We start from the raw sequence: 17482 nt of genomic DNA, 5'->3' as shown, positions 1-17482 counted from the left end.
GGCGAGTTTGTAGTTTCTAATCTGAAAGGGAAACTGACTAGAGTCGGGATAGGCAGACTCAAAAACTTTGGGTATGGTGCCTTTATTATCTCATCTGCTCTAGAGCAGATCCCTCTTCTCACTCCACAAGTAGCTATAGAGAGAGGAGGATCTCGGGACCCTCACATGCTGAAATGGGTCACACTTATGGCATGCCATGGAGGTGGCCAAGGACCAATGATCATATATACTCTTGACTTCTTCGATTAGTTGGAAAACTAAATCATTATGATTGAGTATTTCCCATATGAAAGGATGAATTACACAAGTGATCTATACATGCCACTTCCGCTTGGGATGCAATGGGTAAACATAGGTAAACCTTCACACTTTGGTATATTTTTGAAAATTTTTTGTTATTTTTAAGCATCTGAAACTAATTTTCCAAAATGATTATGCAGATGTTGCCCCAGTCAAACCAACTGGATTACACAGATATGATAGGTGTGGTGAGCATCTAGTAGCTCCCACAAAGTCGAACCTGGATGCGGCGGAGGCATTAGCAGAGATAGAGCACAACCTTGAGAGGTTAATCCTGGACATCCCAGATGTCAGGATAGATGACCTGCCTCTCCGCTATCAGAGGCACACTATGGGGGTTCCCAAACCTATTAGCCATTTTCTACGATGAGTAGCACATGTTGTTGTAGGCTACCATGATCATCATCATGTGTAATCACTAGTGTGAGGGGTAGATTTGTTTTTGATGATGTATTGGCATGTTCAAAAAATAAAGGCCACGGGGCATCATGTTTTTGGATCAGTGTTGTGAACATCGCAATCAAGATTAAATCGACAAGGGTCCGAAATAAAAAAGGGAAAAAATTTTGGCAAATAATTGGCAAATACAAAAATATTCATTTTTTTCAAATTTTTTAATATCTAAAGCATCCACAACATTAAATAAATGCATTAACACATAAATATGATAAAAGAACTAATATATAAGATCTGTAATATCATTTCTAGTGCTACATCACACATAAAAGTGAATCATGTCCTTAATACTAAGTCATGAGTCCCATATCAGCCTCCAAATATCAACAAAAAATATAATAATGTATCTCATATCATGAGTCATAATGTCATATACAATGAAATGAATCAAATAACTAATACTATTGATTTCCTCTGTCCCTCTTACGAGAAAATGCAACATCTTTCCCTGTAGATGTAGATAGCGGTGGAGCTGGCAGTGAACTCTATTGTGCTCTAGAAGCTGAAGAACTAGGAGCTATATAAGGTAGACCATGTCTTCTACTAGTGAAAAGGGTAGCCTAGGTAGGTGGGGTCACCTCCTCCTCTTGTTACTCCTCCTCCTCCTCCTCCTCTACCCCCTCCATTACCTCTTGCTCTAACCAATCAAGGGTGACTCCATGATAGGCCTCTCGGCCTCAACCCTCCATGCAACAGTGGTATCAATCCCATCCAATGAGATGGCCTCCACATGAGGTGTCCTCTCAAGTTGCCTAATCCACAATCAAATATTGTAGTAGACATAGACCATGTCATTAAGTCGATGGGACTCCAACCTGTACAAGGGTCATAAATTAATAAATTATAAATAATAAAATAATAATTATAAAAAAAAAATAATAATTATTTAATGAATTCAAAAAATTAATTGGAAATTTGGAATATTTTAACTTATTTCGCTTCTTGGTGTGTATTTTTTAAAATACACTCTAGTTGCGCTCGCATCCCGAGGAGATACATGTTTGGTTGAGCACTCGAATGGCAAGCCTTCGGAGATTAGGTAGTCTGCCACCATGAATCTACAACAAATAAGATAAACATAAGAAAAAAATGAAATTTGAAAGTTGAAGAAAAGTATGAACTTGAAGAAACAATAAAATTTGAAACAAACTAAAGCTTACATGGCATTTTAGTCTTCCTATCCACAACAGCTATGTCAAAGTTAAATGTGCCACCTGTCATCCTATATATCTCCATTTCTTTGGAGATTTTTGCATGTTTTGTTGGAGATGGCACCGTCCTCTGAACACAAATGAAGAATCCATCCATGACCTTAGCATCAAATAAGAAACCACAAGTGTAAGCAAATGTGGGGTTCAGGTAGATCCCTATCGCATGAATGGGATGATGGAGTGTATTGTTCCATCGCTCATCAATCACTTCCCATATGAGTTTTTGTTTCTCAAACCCCTCACCCCCTTATCATCATATTAGTTTTGAATGGATTCTTTGGCCCTATCCATGGCCTCATTTAAATAGCCCATTGCGGGCTTGTCTCCATCAACTAATCGAAGAACCTTTACCAAAGGTTCAGTGATGCTACACACCTCCTGCACTCCCACCCATAAGCTTTCATAGTATAAAATTAACCTGCATATGGCCTCTCCCTCTAGTTTGTGGCTAAATGCCAAAGCATGCCACTCCTCTGAAAGAAACATTCTCTTCATATCCCACATAGAATTCAAGAGGGATTGAAGAGATATAAAACTAGTGGCAAACCATGTAGTGGCAAGGCGCACCAACTCCTTGTTAATGGTGAATGTTCTCATCAAATGAAGCACATATGAATGATTATATATAAATTTTGTAATGCTTTTTGATGACTCAACAATATTTTTAACAAAAGGAATTTTTCCTATGTCCTTCAACATCAAATCAATGCAATGTGTAGCACAAGGTGTCCAAAATAAGGTAGGATGCCTCTCCATAAGCATCTTGCCAGCAGCGACATAGTTTGCAGCATTGTCCATTATGAATTGGACAACATTTTGTGGACCCACCTCTTGAATGAACACATCCAACAAATCACATTGTCAGGCCAGGGTAACTCCAAAATGGTCAGGGAAAAAACTGATGATTTAATTCATTAGCTAACTATCATTTATATACAGAAATAGGACGGATCAGTTCATCTTCTTGATGACTGATCGCGTTCCAGTTCACCCATCCGTTGAGGATTAGGTGTCAACATTCCCCCCTTAATCTGAAGGGATGTTGGTGAGTCCAAGCATCGTTCTGAATCTTTCAAGCTTTTCTCTTCCAAGCGCTTTGGTGAAGATGTCTGCAATTTGCTCGTTTGTGGAACAATGACGGAGATGGATTGTTTTGGCCTCAACATGATGTCGGATCAGATGATATTTAGTATTGATGTGCTTAGTACGATCATGGAACTTTGGGTTCTTGGCCAACTTTATTGCAGAGGTGTTATCAATCATGAGTGGAGTGGATTGTATTTGTTTTACCTGCAAATCTTCAAGAATTTTCCTGAGCCACACAATTTCTTTCGTTGCTTCAGCTGCTACCACATATTTTGCTTCTGTTGTGGAATCTGCTGGTACTGATTGTTTGCGTGATCTCCAGGAGACAGCTCCTGATCCAAGACTCATAGCATATCCTGAAGTAGATACCCCAGTTTCTTTGTCTCCATCGAAGTTTGAATCAAAGTATCCAATCAAGTTGAAGTCGTCCACCTGTGTATACTTGATTCCAAGGTCTTGAGTTCCCTTCAAGTACCTTAGAACTCTTTTTGCAGCAGACCAATGTCCCTCACAAGGCTTTTGCATAAACCTGGAGAGGATTCCAACAGCAAATGAAATGTCTGGTCTGGTAGTAGTGAGGTAGATGAGACTTCCTACAAGCTGTCTATACTTTGTTGCATCCTCAAATTCCTTTCCTTCAATAGATGTGAGCTTCAAGTTTTGTTCCATTGGAGTAGAAAGAGGATTGCACTCTGTCATGCCAAATCTGTTTAACAAATCTCCAATGTATTTCTTTTGAGAAAGAAATATGGATTTTGGATGTTGGGTTACTTCAATGCCAAGATAGTAATGAACATAGCCCAAATCAGTCATTTCAAAAAAATTTCCTAATTCTTTCTTTATGGATGCAATATAGCTTTCATTGTTCCCTGTCATTAAAAGATCATCTACATATACCACAATATATACAACTGTTTTGCCAACTTTCTTGACAAATAAAGTTGCATCATCAAGATCAAAATGATTGAAGTTGAGTTTCAGAAGATGCTCAGTTAGTTTTTCATACCAGGCTCGTGGTGCTTGTTTGAGGCCATACAAGGACTTCACAAGTTTGCATACTTTATGTTCATGTCCTTTCACAGCAAATCCTTCAGGCTGGGACATAAAAACATTCTCTTTTAGATCTCCATTCAAGAATGCAGTTTTTACATCCATTTGATGGACTTTCCAACCGTTCTGAGCAGCTAGTGCAAAGAGTGTCCGGATGGTGGCCCATTTTGCTGTGGGGGAAAAAGTTTCCTCATAATCGACCCCTTCCTTCTGTGCAAAACCTTTTGCCACAAGCCTAGCTTTGTGCTTGTCAAGTGAGCCATCAGCTTTGTATTTGTTCTTGTAGACCCACTTGCAGCCAATTGGTTTGGTTCCAAATGGAGGATCAACCAGCTTCCAAGTGCCATTCTTTATGAGGGCATCATACTCTTTCTGCATCGCTTCTTTCCATTCATCATGAGAAGCAGCTTCTTTGAAGGAAGTTGGTTCAAAATCTGTAGACAAGTTCAATTCACAATCATAAGTAACATCCATATCAACAGGTGAATTAGAGTTATCTACATCACCTCCATCTTGTCGGTTTGTATTTTTGGTTCCTGTTTTTCCAATTTCATCAGGATGAACACTTTCAAGTGTCTTTGTCAGCCATTTTGGGGGACCTTTCTGAGATGGTCCAGGCTGCTCTGTTGATTGAGTTGGGTCTGAATCAAGATTGAGTCTCCCAATTCTATCAATTACATCACTTAAAGCATCATTCGTTGTTGGAGTGTCATGCAGGGGAGATTGTTCTTCAGAAGAAGATTCCACATGTTGATCTAGTATAGGAATCCCCCCTTCAAGATGTGGAATCTGATTATCAAACTCTTGAAATGAATTCGGTTTTGTGAATCTATCCAAGCGATCAAGTTGCCGCTCAACAACACTGTCAGATTTGGATGATTCAAGAAAAATGACATCTCTAGATACAACAAACTTTTTATTTACTTCATCATAGAGACGGTATGCTTTAGATGTGTTTGAATACCCCAGGAAGATACACTTACGACTTCTAGCACCAAGTTTGTTTCTATGTACCTTTGGTATTAAAGCATAACAGGTGGAACCAAAGATCCTGAGATGTTTTACCGAAGGAACATGTCCATACCACAATTCATAAGGAGTCTTGTTTCTTATAGTACTAGATGGACATCTATTCTTTATATAAGCAGCACATAGAACAGCATCAGCCCAAAACATTATCTTTACATTTTTGAAGAAAAGCATGGATCGTACCATATTCAAAATTGTTCTGTTCATTCTTTCAGCTACACCATTCTGTTGAGGATTATAAGGCACAGTTGTTTGATGTTTAATCCCATGTTGGCGAAGATAGTGTTCAAATTCATTTGATGTATATTCTTTTCCATTATCAGTGCGAATAGACCCAATATGAGATTGTGCATCATTTTCAATCCACTTATGAAAATTCTTGAATGTTTGAAAAGCATCAGATTTGTTCTTCAATAAATAAACCCAACACATTCTGGTGTAATCATCAATAAATGTCATGATATATTTATTTCCATTTGCAGAAGGAACAGGCATTGGACCACATAAATCTGAATGAATGAGTTCAAGCTTCCTATGTGCTCTTGAATGTGAATCATGAAAAGACTGTTTGCTATGCTTTCCTAGAATGCAAGCATCACATTGCTTATGTTTTCTAGGAATTGTAGGCAAACCAGCAACACCATTTTTCTTTAATAAGCGGAGACTGTCATAGTTTAAATGTCCAAATCTAGCATGCCATAATAAACTTGATGGAAGTGTACCTTCTTCATGATGAGAAATATATGAGAAATGTTGTGCATGAGCAGAAGTTCCTTGCAGTTTAAGAAGTCTTTCTTCTTCTATACCCCTCATGACAAGTGAGTGGTCAGATGCCTTTCTTACCTCAATCTTTCCATCAAACATATGAATGGAGTGACCTTGCTGGCAGATGTGGACCAGGGACAGCAAGTTTCTCTTGAGCTATGGGAGATATAGAACATGATCCAGAAGAAAGTCTGGAAGACCAGGCAGTTTAAGCTTGATTGTGCCAAGCCCTGATGGCTTGATTTTTGACTGATCTGCAAAGTATACTGCTCCATCAACATTGTCAGTGAAATCTTCAAAAAAATATTTCCTATGAGTCATATGACAGGTTGCTCCTGAATCAAGCAACCAATCATTTTTCGAAGAAGCAAGTGAAGCATTAAACAAATCTTCATTTACTCCAATGTTACATTGTGCCTCAATATAGTGAGCGGATTCAGGTGCTTTACCTTTGTCTGTGTCATTAATTTTACCTTTCTGCTGATTTCTTCTCTGCTCAATTTTGTCCCATGGTAGCTTGCATGTAGAAGCATCATGTGATCCATTTCGTTTGCAGCGAATGCAATGCGGATCTGCCTTTTCTGCTTGAGAATGTCTGCCCCCCTGCCTCTAAAGTATCTTCCTCTTCCTCTTCGTCCACCTCTTCCTCTTATAGAATCTTGAGCAGGATGCTTTTCTTTATGAGCAAGGCAAACAGTCTCTTCAGAAGATTCAGGGACTGTTTTCTTTCCAAAGGCTTTCTCTCTTTCAGCAAACTTTTTCACAAGAGACTCGAAGGTTATGTCTTTAAGATTTCCATTTGCTTGTAAAGACTCAAGATAATTGGAGTAGGTAGGATAGAGTGCTTTGAGAAAGGCAATAAGAGAGATATCCAGATCAACCTTAGTGGATTTAATATCATGCATTATAGATTTTATTTCAGATGCAAGAGCAAGGGGATCATTATTTTTCAGTTCAAGAGTGAAGAGTTTAATCATGAGCTGAACAACTTCAAGTGCAGAATGTGAATCATAGAGTTCTTTCAGCTTTTGTAAAGCTTCAAAGGTAGTGGAATAGGATGAAATATGACGACTTACTTCTTCATTTACAGATGTTGCGATCAATGCATAGGCTTTGCTGTTCTTGTTTTCCCAAATGACAAGTTCTTTATCTGATGTAGGCTGCACAGGGTCTTTGTCTTCTTCTCCGACACACACTCCTTTCCACAACTCATTGTAGATGAGGGTGTGTTTTACCATCCGAGACCATTCAGAATAGTTCTCCTTGCCAGTGAGAACTATTCCGACCATAGAGATGATTGAATGCATTCTGTAAAAATTACTTCTGCTGATAAAAAATCCTTACATTACAGCCTTCAAATCCTTCTGATATTTGCTAAAAGCATCAGCATTTCATTGTACATATCACTGCAACACTACTATGTTTTGAAAAAATGCGCAAGGGATCACTTCAATATATCACTTTAATGTATTAATATATCACTTCAATATATCAATTTATCATGCAACACTACAAATGTTTTGAAATATAAAACACTCTGACTGATATAACTTGAATGCTTTGAAAACTGCCTTGAATGATATATATATAAACGCTTTGAAAAACAGCGTAATACACTGAATGCTTTGAATGATACAGCACAATACTCAACACTTTCAACTATCCCAGCAGCATGGAAAACGACACAGTAGTAGACATGAATGAGCCTCGTTCTATGTAGATGTCCTTTCAGTGGTATCTTAGAGATTATATGCTATCAAGTTTGAAATATACCATCTTGCATCCTTCGTCAAGGGATATGATCGTTCCCTTTTTATATAAAATCAGAAATAAGATATTGTACAGACTCATGTATGCAGAGATTGTAAGTTATCCATCTGCGAAGTTTACATTAGACTAAAAAAAATACTCTTTCCAAATAGTAGCAGACAGGAATGAGCCTCGTTCTACGACAAATTGCCAATAGAATCCGGAATATCACCCACTAGATTACAAGAACGAGCAAATAGAATCTGTAACTTTGCTAGTTTCCCCAGCTCCGGAGGTATCACACCGGGGACAAAGCTGCAAGGCCATCACATGTAAAGCTGTTTGGTGAGGGTTTGAGGAGGCAGAGGAGCAACGCTGCAAGCGGAGGTTGCGTGTGAGATTATCTCGATCGATTACAGTGCGAGGCTTAGGATAACTAAATCCTGCCACAATGGAGAAGACGGACTTTGCAAAACGATTTGAATTAAAATGGCCAGAGCCAAGGCGGACTTCGAATTGCAATTACGAATTTGCAGTCAATGGCACATCTTGGGGGAGGAGCCGAGGCTCACGCCCGTTTCAAGCAGTATGAATACAGAGCAAATTCCAGTTTAGTTCTAACTACAGACTCTAGACCCAGAAATACGCATGAGCCCACAGGAGAACCGGAGTCTCTTTGGGGTAAAATTGATCCTAGGAATTTCGATGATACTAGGAGAATGTACCTGAATGTTTCTGAGAGCAACGTGCTGCAAATCGGCGTCGGTTTCCTTTGAAATCTCCTCAACGGAAGAATCTACAACGTTCTCAATGATCTGTTGATCTGTTGCAGAGCCAGAGAATTAATGACACTCAGGGCAGAGCAGCGCTCAGGAGAGAGCAGCGCTCAGGACTGAGCAGCGCTCAGGACAGAGGAGCGCTCGGGACAGAGGCAGGAGTTACAACTATTTTTAGAACCTGGGACCTGTGCTCTGATAACATGTCAGGCCAGGGTAACTCCAGAATGGTCAGGGAAAAAACTGATGATTTAATTCATTAGCTAACTATCATTTATATACAGAAATAAGACGGATCAGTTCATCTTCTTGATGACTGATCGCGTTCCAGTTCACCCATCCGTTGAGGATTAGGTGTCAACACACATAATAATCGTGCATCTTTGATATGTGCAAATGCATCAATAGATTTCATAAACATTGTCCCCTTGGGGCAATTAACCAAGAAGTTAATAAGGCTTCTACCCTTTTGATTGGTCCAACCATTTGACATCACAGTGCATCCTATGTGTACCCATGATGCCCTAAACTCCTTCAATATCTTAGTGCAGTCAACCTTTTCATTTTGAAGAATGTGCCCTCTAAAGTCATCATAAGAAGGTACTTTGTACCCTAGTCCAACAATAAAAATAACATCAACCGTGGGCAGGAAAAATGGATTGTTCCTTGCAACACTAAAAGGAATATCACTCCAAAGAAGAAACTTTCCCAAAAACTTGGCAGCTTCTTCTTTCTCCCCTTTTTTAATAACTGAAGAGATAGATGGTTGTGAACCAGGTGTGGTTTTAAGAACAAAAAATGATGAGGTAGCTACAAGGTTGGCTATAGATGCTGATGGTGAGGTAGAACCAGTACCACTCTCATGTTCACCTCCTAATCCTGACACTCTACTCCCTACTAGTTGACTCTTCAGAGCTGACTTGGACCATTTGGTTTGCTCTATTTCTTCCAATGATCTGAGGGCTCTTTGGATGATTTGTGGATTTGTATTTGTACAAGGCCCTACCTCATGTTCAGGAACTTGTGTAAGGTGATACTTAAATCTGTATACCCCTGTCATATGATGCCCACATAACTTGCAAATCAAATTTGATCTGTCAAACCCTCCATTAGATTCACAAATTCCCACAAAGGGTCCAATTTCCTTGGCATGTTTGTAATTTTGTTGAACTCTTGAGTTTTAATTTAAGATGAAGTTTGAACCTTGGGCACAAAAAGAATTTCAAATTTTAAAAAATAAAATAAAATTTACATTCAAAATTTTGAAATTTTGACCCAAAAAAACATCAACTCAATGCAACAATAATGGCAAAAAATACACATTCAAACTCAAGCAAAAATGATGGAAAAAAATCTAGGGTACAAGAAGAAATAAAACAAATAAATCTAGCAATCAAGTTTTTGCATTTTTAACCAAAATAAACCCTCTTCACTAAATGTAACAAAAATCATGGAAAATAAATGGGTGATAGAAACCAAAGAAAAACAAAAACAAATGGAAATTTGATTCCCATACCTGAAAACCACGCTTTGCTGAAGAAACTTGGTCCAAACTCGTTTTGCTTTGGATGCTAAATTCCTTCACTTTTCTCCTCTTTTCCCCTTGTAGATGTGTTCTCCTCCTTCTTAGCTCTCACTCTTGCCCTTTGTCTGAAATAACAAAAAAAAAAAACAAAAAAACAAAAATTGCTTTTAAAACTTGTTCTTCAATGGCCCCACAATTTTTTGGGATCAAATCACTATTTTTTCGAAAAAACAAAATTTTTAGCGATATTTTGAAAATTAAAAAAAAAAATGCCGAAAAAATCAGTGATTAAGTCATTTTGGCAAAAAAATCATGATTTTATCAAAAAATCGTGATGTTCGCATAGTTGCTTTGGATGACATTTTTGTAAAAGCCACACTTTTTACAAACACTTATCTAATGAAAGCTATTACTTCTATTTGTGTCTATCTTGTACAATATATGGATGAATATTGCATTGATTTCTTTACAAATGTTTTACAAGTGTCAATTTAACACATAATTAGCCAATGCATTAGTTAATGTGTTTAAATTTCTTGGAATAAGTTGATACTCAATATAATCAAATTCTCTTTCCAAGAGACGAACCCGCAAAAACATCCTTAACATGGAAGCACTTATAACTGAATAAACACAATTCAAATGTAATACTACGAGTTATGAATCTAACCTAACGATCAATCAACGAATGCCAAATGAAATGGCATAAGGTAATAGCTCAATTGTTGCGCTATACTCTGCAATATTATTTGTTGTTCGAACAAGGCATATCCCATGAATAGAAACTAACTCATCTATGGGCGAATAAATGACCCAGGTTGCAGAAGATAAATTCCGAGTACTACGACTAGCACTATCAGCAAAACTAATATAAGCTTGAGGGAGCATTGAAATCTGCAAATCAAGTGTAACAAAATATAAGCAAGAGAAGTAGCAAAAATTGTAAAAAGCTACTAAAAATGCCACACATAAACTATGGTACAACAATATAAAAAAATTTCGCCGAACAATCTAAGTATAATATCTCTTTAGGTAAAGACCATTTCTGGGCTTTCCCAAAGGAATTATGTCATAATCAACTAGTTCATAGGCCCCTTTGCCAGTGCACGTTTTACAACATAAGGGACATGCCACATGGGGTCGAATTTACCAACGCCTAACTTATTGTGCTCTTGATCGTAGACCAAGACTAAATCACCCTCTACATATGAACAAGGTTTGACATTTTGATCATATTGTGCTTTAACTTGTTTCTTTTGGGCCTCGCTAGCTAATGCAGCATCACAGTGAGTCTCATCAAGACGTGCTAAGTACAGGAATCGTTCTTCTTCAACATAAGTGGTTGGTAATAATTCAATTTCCAGTTTCAAAGGAGGTATCTCACATTCAATCGATAGAACTACTTCCATGTTGTAAATGAGCTGGAAAGGAGTAAAACCAATCGAAGTTTTTGTTGTGGTATGGTATGTCCATAAGGCTCGATAAAGCATTAGATGCCAATCTCTTTTATGAGTCTCGATAATCTGTTTAATCAAGGTGGTTAAAACCTTGTTAATGACTTCTATTTTTCCATTTTCCTATGGATAATATGGAGTAGAACTGTCATGACGCAGACCTAGCTTTGTGGTAAGATGGGTCATTGTAAAGTTTCGAAAATGACTACCATGGTCTATGATGATGGCTTGTGGAACTCTGACCCAATAAATTACATGTTTGAACACGAAATTGGATGTTGTTTCACCATCATCCTTATATGTAAGCATCGTCTCGGCCCATTTCATAAAATAATCTACCGCAATGATAATAAACCCATGCACCCCAGCTGAGTGAGGGTTAGATGTAAGAAATTCGATGCCCCATTTAGCAGAATGACCAACAACAATGATTATGTGAAGAGGAGTTGGGTGTGCATGCATTTTTTGATCATGGATTTGACAATTATGGCATTTTTGGACGCTATTATACAATCTTTGAACATAGAAGGCCAGAAATACCCTACACGCAGGATCTTTTGAGCAGTGGCAAACCCTAACATATGACTACCAAGATGTTTTGAGCAGTGGAAAACCCTAACATATGACTGCCACAAGCTCCAAAATTGTAGTCATTTACTGCCTTTTCGACTTCTTCATGAGTTAAACATCATCTGAAGATAGAATCGGCACCACGATGATAAAGTGTATCACCAACAATATTATATTGTTGGGATTGATACCGGATACGACGACGATCAGTTTGACTCAGTTCTGGCCGAAATGTCTGGGTCTGAAGATAAATGATGATATCTCCATACCAGGGATCTAAAGTACTGATCAGAAAGAGAGATTCATCTAGAAGAGAATCCTCTACCATGTTTTTCATCTCAGCATGGGGAAAGTCACACAATAATTCAACAAATACTAACGATTTCTTAGATTTGGATTTAATGAATTCCAAATCGAATTCTTATAGGATGACTATCCATTTGGAATATTTTCCCCCTAGAAATTGTCTAGTAAGAATGTAAACCATGGGGTTGTAATCAGAAATCACAGTAGTTTTGTGCAATAGAATATAGTGACGAAAACATTGGACAACTTGAATGACTGCCAAGGCCAATTTCTCCACATGTGCATATTTCGCTTCAGTTTTGGTCAAATTTTTACTTTAGTAATATATCACATGTTCTTCATTTGACTCGTCTTCCTGAACTAAAACCATGCCAATAGTGACATCAGATGTAGCTAAGTATAAAAATTAGTCTCAATGATAATCAGGAGGATGCAACAGTGGTGTATGGGTCAACGCATGTTTAAGTGCATCAAAGTCCTTTTGAGCCACTTTATCCCAAATGAATGAGATGCCCTTTTTCCAACAATCGAGTGAAACCTTTAGTCAACTCGGCGTAGTTCTGGATGAATTGACATAGAAAGTTTGCTTTCCCTTGCAAACTTTGGAGTTGGAGGAGATTGGAAGGAAGAGGCATATCTAGAATAGCCTCAACCTTCAACAAATCGACACGAATTCCTTCTTTTGAAACGAAAAATCCTAGCAATCGACTAGATTGCACACAAAAAACACACTTGTGTGGATTCAAGCAAATATTGTAATGAAGACATCTAATAAATTTTTCTCTCAAATGCATTGAATGGTCTTCTCATCTCAGTGAATGAGTTGGAAAGTCATCAAAATAAGGTTGCAAAATATGCTTGATATCATGAAATGCATAAGACATAGCCCGTTGAAAAGTTGCACCAACATTCTTCAAACCAAAAGGGAGTTTTCGATAGGAAAAAGTCCCCCATGAGCAAATGAATGCGACTTTGTGTTAATTCGTTGGGAGTATGTTGATTTGATTGTAGCTAGAAAATACGTCCATAAATGAAAACATTTCATTTCTGACACATTCGTCAATGATTTAATTGATATAGGGAGTAGGATAATTGTCCTTCGGATAGACCTTATTGACATTCCTATAATCGACGCATACTCTAATCGTTCCATGTTTCTTGTTAACATATACAATATTGAACACCCAATCAGTCAAGGGAACCGAGTAGATGAAACCTACTTTGAGAAGTTTCTCAACCCCAACTTTAATCGCAACAAATTTTCATTGATGCACTAGACATAATCATTGTCTGATAGGTTTTGCATCTGGGTAAGTGTTAATCTCGTGCATAACAATGCTTGGGTCAATTCCTGGCATTTCCTCATAGGACTAGGCAAAAATGTCGTAGAATTCTTGAAATAGGGCCTTATATGTTCAAATTTCTTCGAATGAGCATGAGGCACCTATGTGAATATTTTCAATCATTCATGTTTTAACTGAGATGTCAATGGTAATCGTTCTAGATATGTTTCCCAAATTCCTGGTGATTCTGGACTATCTACTATCTCAGGAAAAAACATAGTTGAAAAATCATTCTCGATTTTATCAGGGTTAGGTAGAAAAGATGAACGATGATGGTAATCGTTCCATGGCATTTCATTTGAAGTCATGACCTCCATAATACTTTCGTCAATTGGAAACGTATAGTTGAAAGGATCAGGGAGTGAAACTGGTTCTAACCAAGGTAAAGGAGAATAATCATCATTGATTGCATTCACTCGATCAATATCAGAAGATGATGGGTTGGAAAATGATTGAACTGCCTGATAAGCCAATTCAAATGGGCTCAAAGGCATCTCATTGCCATAGGAGGCTAATTCAGATTCTAAAGGCATTATCCACAGATCAAAAGATTTTGTAGTGCTTGATGTAATCATGTTAACCTCGACAAGGTTAAAAGGAAAATTCAGTGGAGGGAGCACAAAGGTTCCCATCAATGATGAGTCTTTGAGTAAGCTAACACCAATATCTTCATAAATACTATTCATTTTTCCGATAAAAGATATGCTACCCATAGAGTTACGGTCTGAAGTGTAGTAAGACAACTAGTCTACTTTGACAATTTTCCCTTTATGAGGAAATTGTATCATTTGAAAAATCGATGAGACCATTACTGACATAGCATAGGTCCAACTTCGACTAAGCAAAAGGTTGTAATCGACCTGAGCATCAACAACTTCAACTTTAATCACAACCGATTTACCCTCTAGCTCTATGGCAAATCGTTCAGGATTCCATAAGGATGAAAACCTCTTTCATCAAAGGGTTTCAGAGTGGTAGGTGACTGATTAATGGTTGGAGAACCTAAAACTTTCCAACAAGAAATCGACATAATACACGTAGAAGCTCATTTGTCAACAACTATGCGAAACACTAGTCCGGTTTTAACAAAAACATGAATCAAATATAATTATATTAGAATCATGTGGATCAATAGCTCATATGGCTAACAATAGAAGCTTTTGTTGTGTCGAGCATGTTTGCAGCACTTCCAAAGCTGACATTGTAGAAGGAGACATAGCCAGGTCTTCAACAATGTTGTAATTTTGTACAACTCTAGCATGTGGGTTTAACGCTGATTTCCAAAGCACACCTTTAGGAGGCGGTTTGATCATCATGTTATGATTCAGCTTCTCGATCTATAATGGTTCAGAAGGAGGAGGAGGAATTGAATTGGAAGGTTGACTAGATGAACTAGCCTCATTTCCATTGTCAACAGGACCCTTAGATCTGTAATCTTTTGATCTCGTAGCTACCATAACTTGTTGCGAAGACATCATCATGATATCTTGCGATGTGGAAGAGGAAGATGTGTTATGAGAAACCATTTTTCTATCTTGAGAAGGAAATGGATCCTTCAAAACAGTGGGAGTTGGAGAACCTTTAATGAATTTGGAAACCTCTGCCCGATGTGGGCATTCCTTTATATAATGATCCTCATTGCAAATAAGGCAAGGATAGTGAGGTTTTTGTTTCTCATTAGTAGGTTTAGTTTTAGCCGGTTTCCCTTTCAAAGAAGTATTTTGTTTCAATTTACCTTTCCCCTTCTTTTTACCTCCGGTTGGATGACTCTTGCCAGTAGATTATTCAATGACATTTATTTCAGAAATAGCTTCCAAGGAAAGGTTTTCAAATGGTGAATCTTGTATGGCCAAAGTCTAAGTACTTTTAGAATTTTTCTTTTTCCCCTTAGATTGTTGGCTAATAGAACCTATTAAACCATTAGCGAAATTAGATCATGTAGGAGACGTAACTATTAGATCACCTGTAGGGCGTGGTAAATTTGGGATTTTCTCGTAGAAGGTGCCAAATTGGGTGTAGACTAAGTCTAAATATCAGGCACGAGCAATTACATTCTCTTCCGTAATGACACCTCCCTTATAAAAATCCTTGGTAATAATAGGAAGAAGTGATTTTGTAAACCATTTAGCTAAAATCTGATCTAGAATAAAAAAATTAACTAACTGACGTCTATATCTCCATTTATGTATATGATCGGAAATATGAGTCGATTTCGATTGTTTTAAAGAAGTCAATAGTTTGGTACTAGTATCATATTGAATCAGTAACTGGAAATAGGTTAAAAACGTTGTTGCTAGAGAGTTGAAGTTATGGAAAGAGGTGTGAGGTAGCTCAATGTACCATTTGGCTGCTGAATCTGTTAAAGTTCATTGGAAAAGGAGAAGATGGATGGAATCATCGCTTAAAGAATTCGATGCACAATAAATATAATATGTCATCACATGATTGGATGGGTCTTCTTCTGATTTGCCTTCAAATTTGGATATGTCACTCAGTAACTTGGTAGGAATCACTGACCAATAAGGATAACAATAAATGGTACCATTTTTTAACCAAGATAAATCAGGTAAATCTAGGGTTGCAATAAACGATAACTGTTAGTTAGGGACGGGGAGGCGATGGATTCGGCGCGCTCTGATGTTAACCGCGAGGGTTTCGGTTAGGGCATCCTGAAACCCTATCTCCTCAGCCTGCAGACCCTCCACAGCCTCCGTTTGAACCTGCCGACCGGGCCCGATTTTTCAGGTCACAACTGTCGCTGTCTCTTTCACCAAGGAGCCGGTTAATGAGGTTATGGACACGGAGGAGGAAATCGATTACTCCGAAGACCCGCATCTGTCTCAGGTCATTTTCGAACGCCCTACTCTCGCATCATCGTTTGCTGCTCCGGGCCCTCTGCTTCCTGGGTCGCACCCCTCCCCTGCGGTTACTATCCCGGTCCCCCCCCCCCCCTCGGCACGCTAGAAGGTGCTGTTCTCTCTGAATCGGCTGGACTGGACCTCCCCCCCTTATCTCCGGGAACCCTTCGTTTTATATCATCTGTGATCCCTCCATCACCGCCTTTCGATTCGCGTCCCCTGTCACCCTCCATCCCGGCTCCATCCTCCTCAAGCCAGCCCCCTCCATCATCGTCTGGTTTCTCCGCGCTCCTCCACTCCCCCTCGGGGAGTTTTGAAACCCCTGCTGTCAAAGTAGCTTCTTCCAGGTCAAATTCGCCCGACTGCCTCCCGGACCCCTTGGTTCAACACCCTTCTGTGCCGCATTCTGGTAAAAAGAGAACTAAGTGTGTCAAATCCACAGCAAAAGATATCTCTATCTGGTTTGGTGAGACCACGGCCATAGCAGAGGCTACAACCATGGCCAATACTATTCTGGTGGGACATGTCCGGGGCGAGCCTACTCTGCGACCCGGTTAACACATTGGGTAAAGGAAATCTGGGGTGGGCTGCTGATGGAACTCCCTGAAGTACAGGTTCTCCCCCGCGGCTGGTTTGCTCTACATTTCGCAAAAGAAAATTATACGGATCTGGTTCTGGCCAAATTCTGGCATATTGAGATGGCGCCGGTGTTGCTCAAGCGATGGAGTCCTCTGTTTGATCCGGAACGAGAACAGATTGGAGCTGGGCCTTTATGGGTTCGACTGCCGGGACTTCCCCTACAATACTGGAACGAAGAGGTTTTCATCCGCATTGGAAATGCTTTGGGCACATACCTCGATCATGATCGCACCTTTGTGGAGTCTAGGAACAGAACGCTCGCCCGGATCCTGGTGCACCTAGACACTCGCGAAGGCCTGGAGGAAAAAATCACTCTTCATTGGGGAAGATACACTCGTGTTCAGATTTTAGATTACGAAGGCGTT

Source organism: Pinus tabuliformis, chromosome 3_2 (assembly GCF_031772625.1).
Source record: "Pinus tabuliformis cultivar Carrire ecotype Pingquan chromosome 3_2, CPIR1, whole genome shotgun sequence".
NCBI lineage: Eukaryota > Viridiplantae > Streptophyta > Pinopsida > Pinales > Pinaceae > Pinus > Pinus tabuliformis.
Note: the sequence above shows the minus strand (reverse complement) of the source record.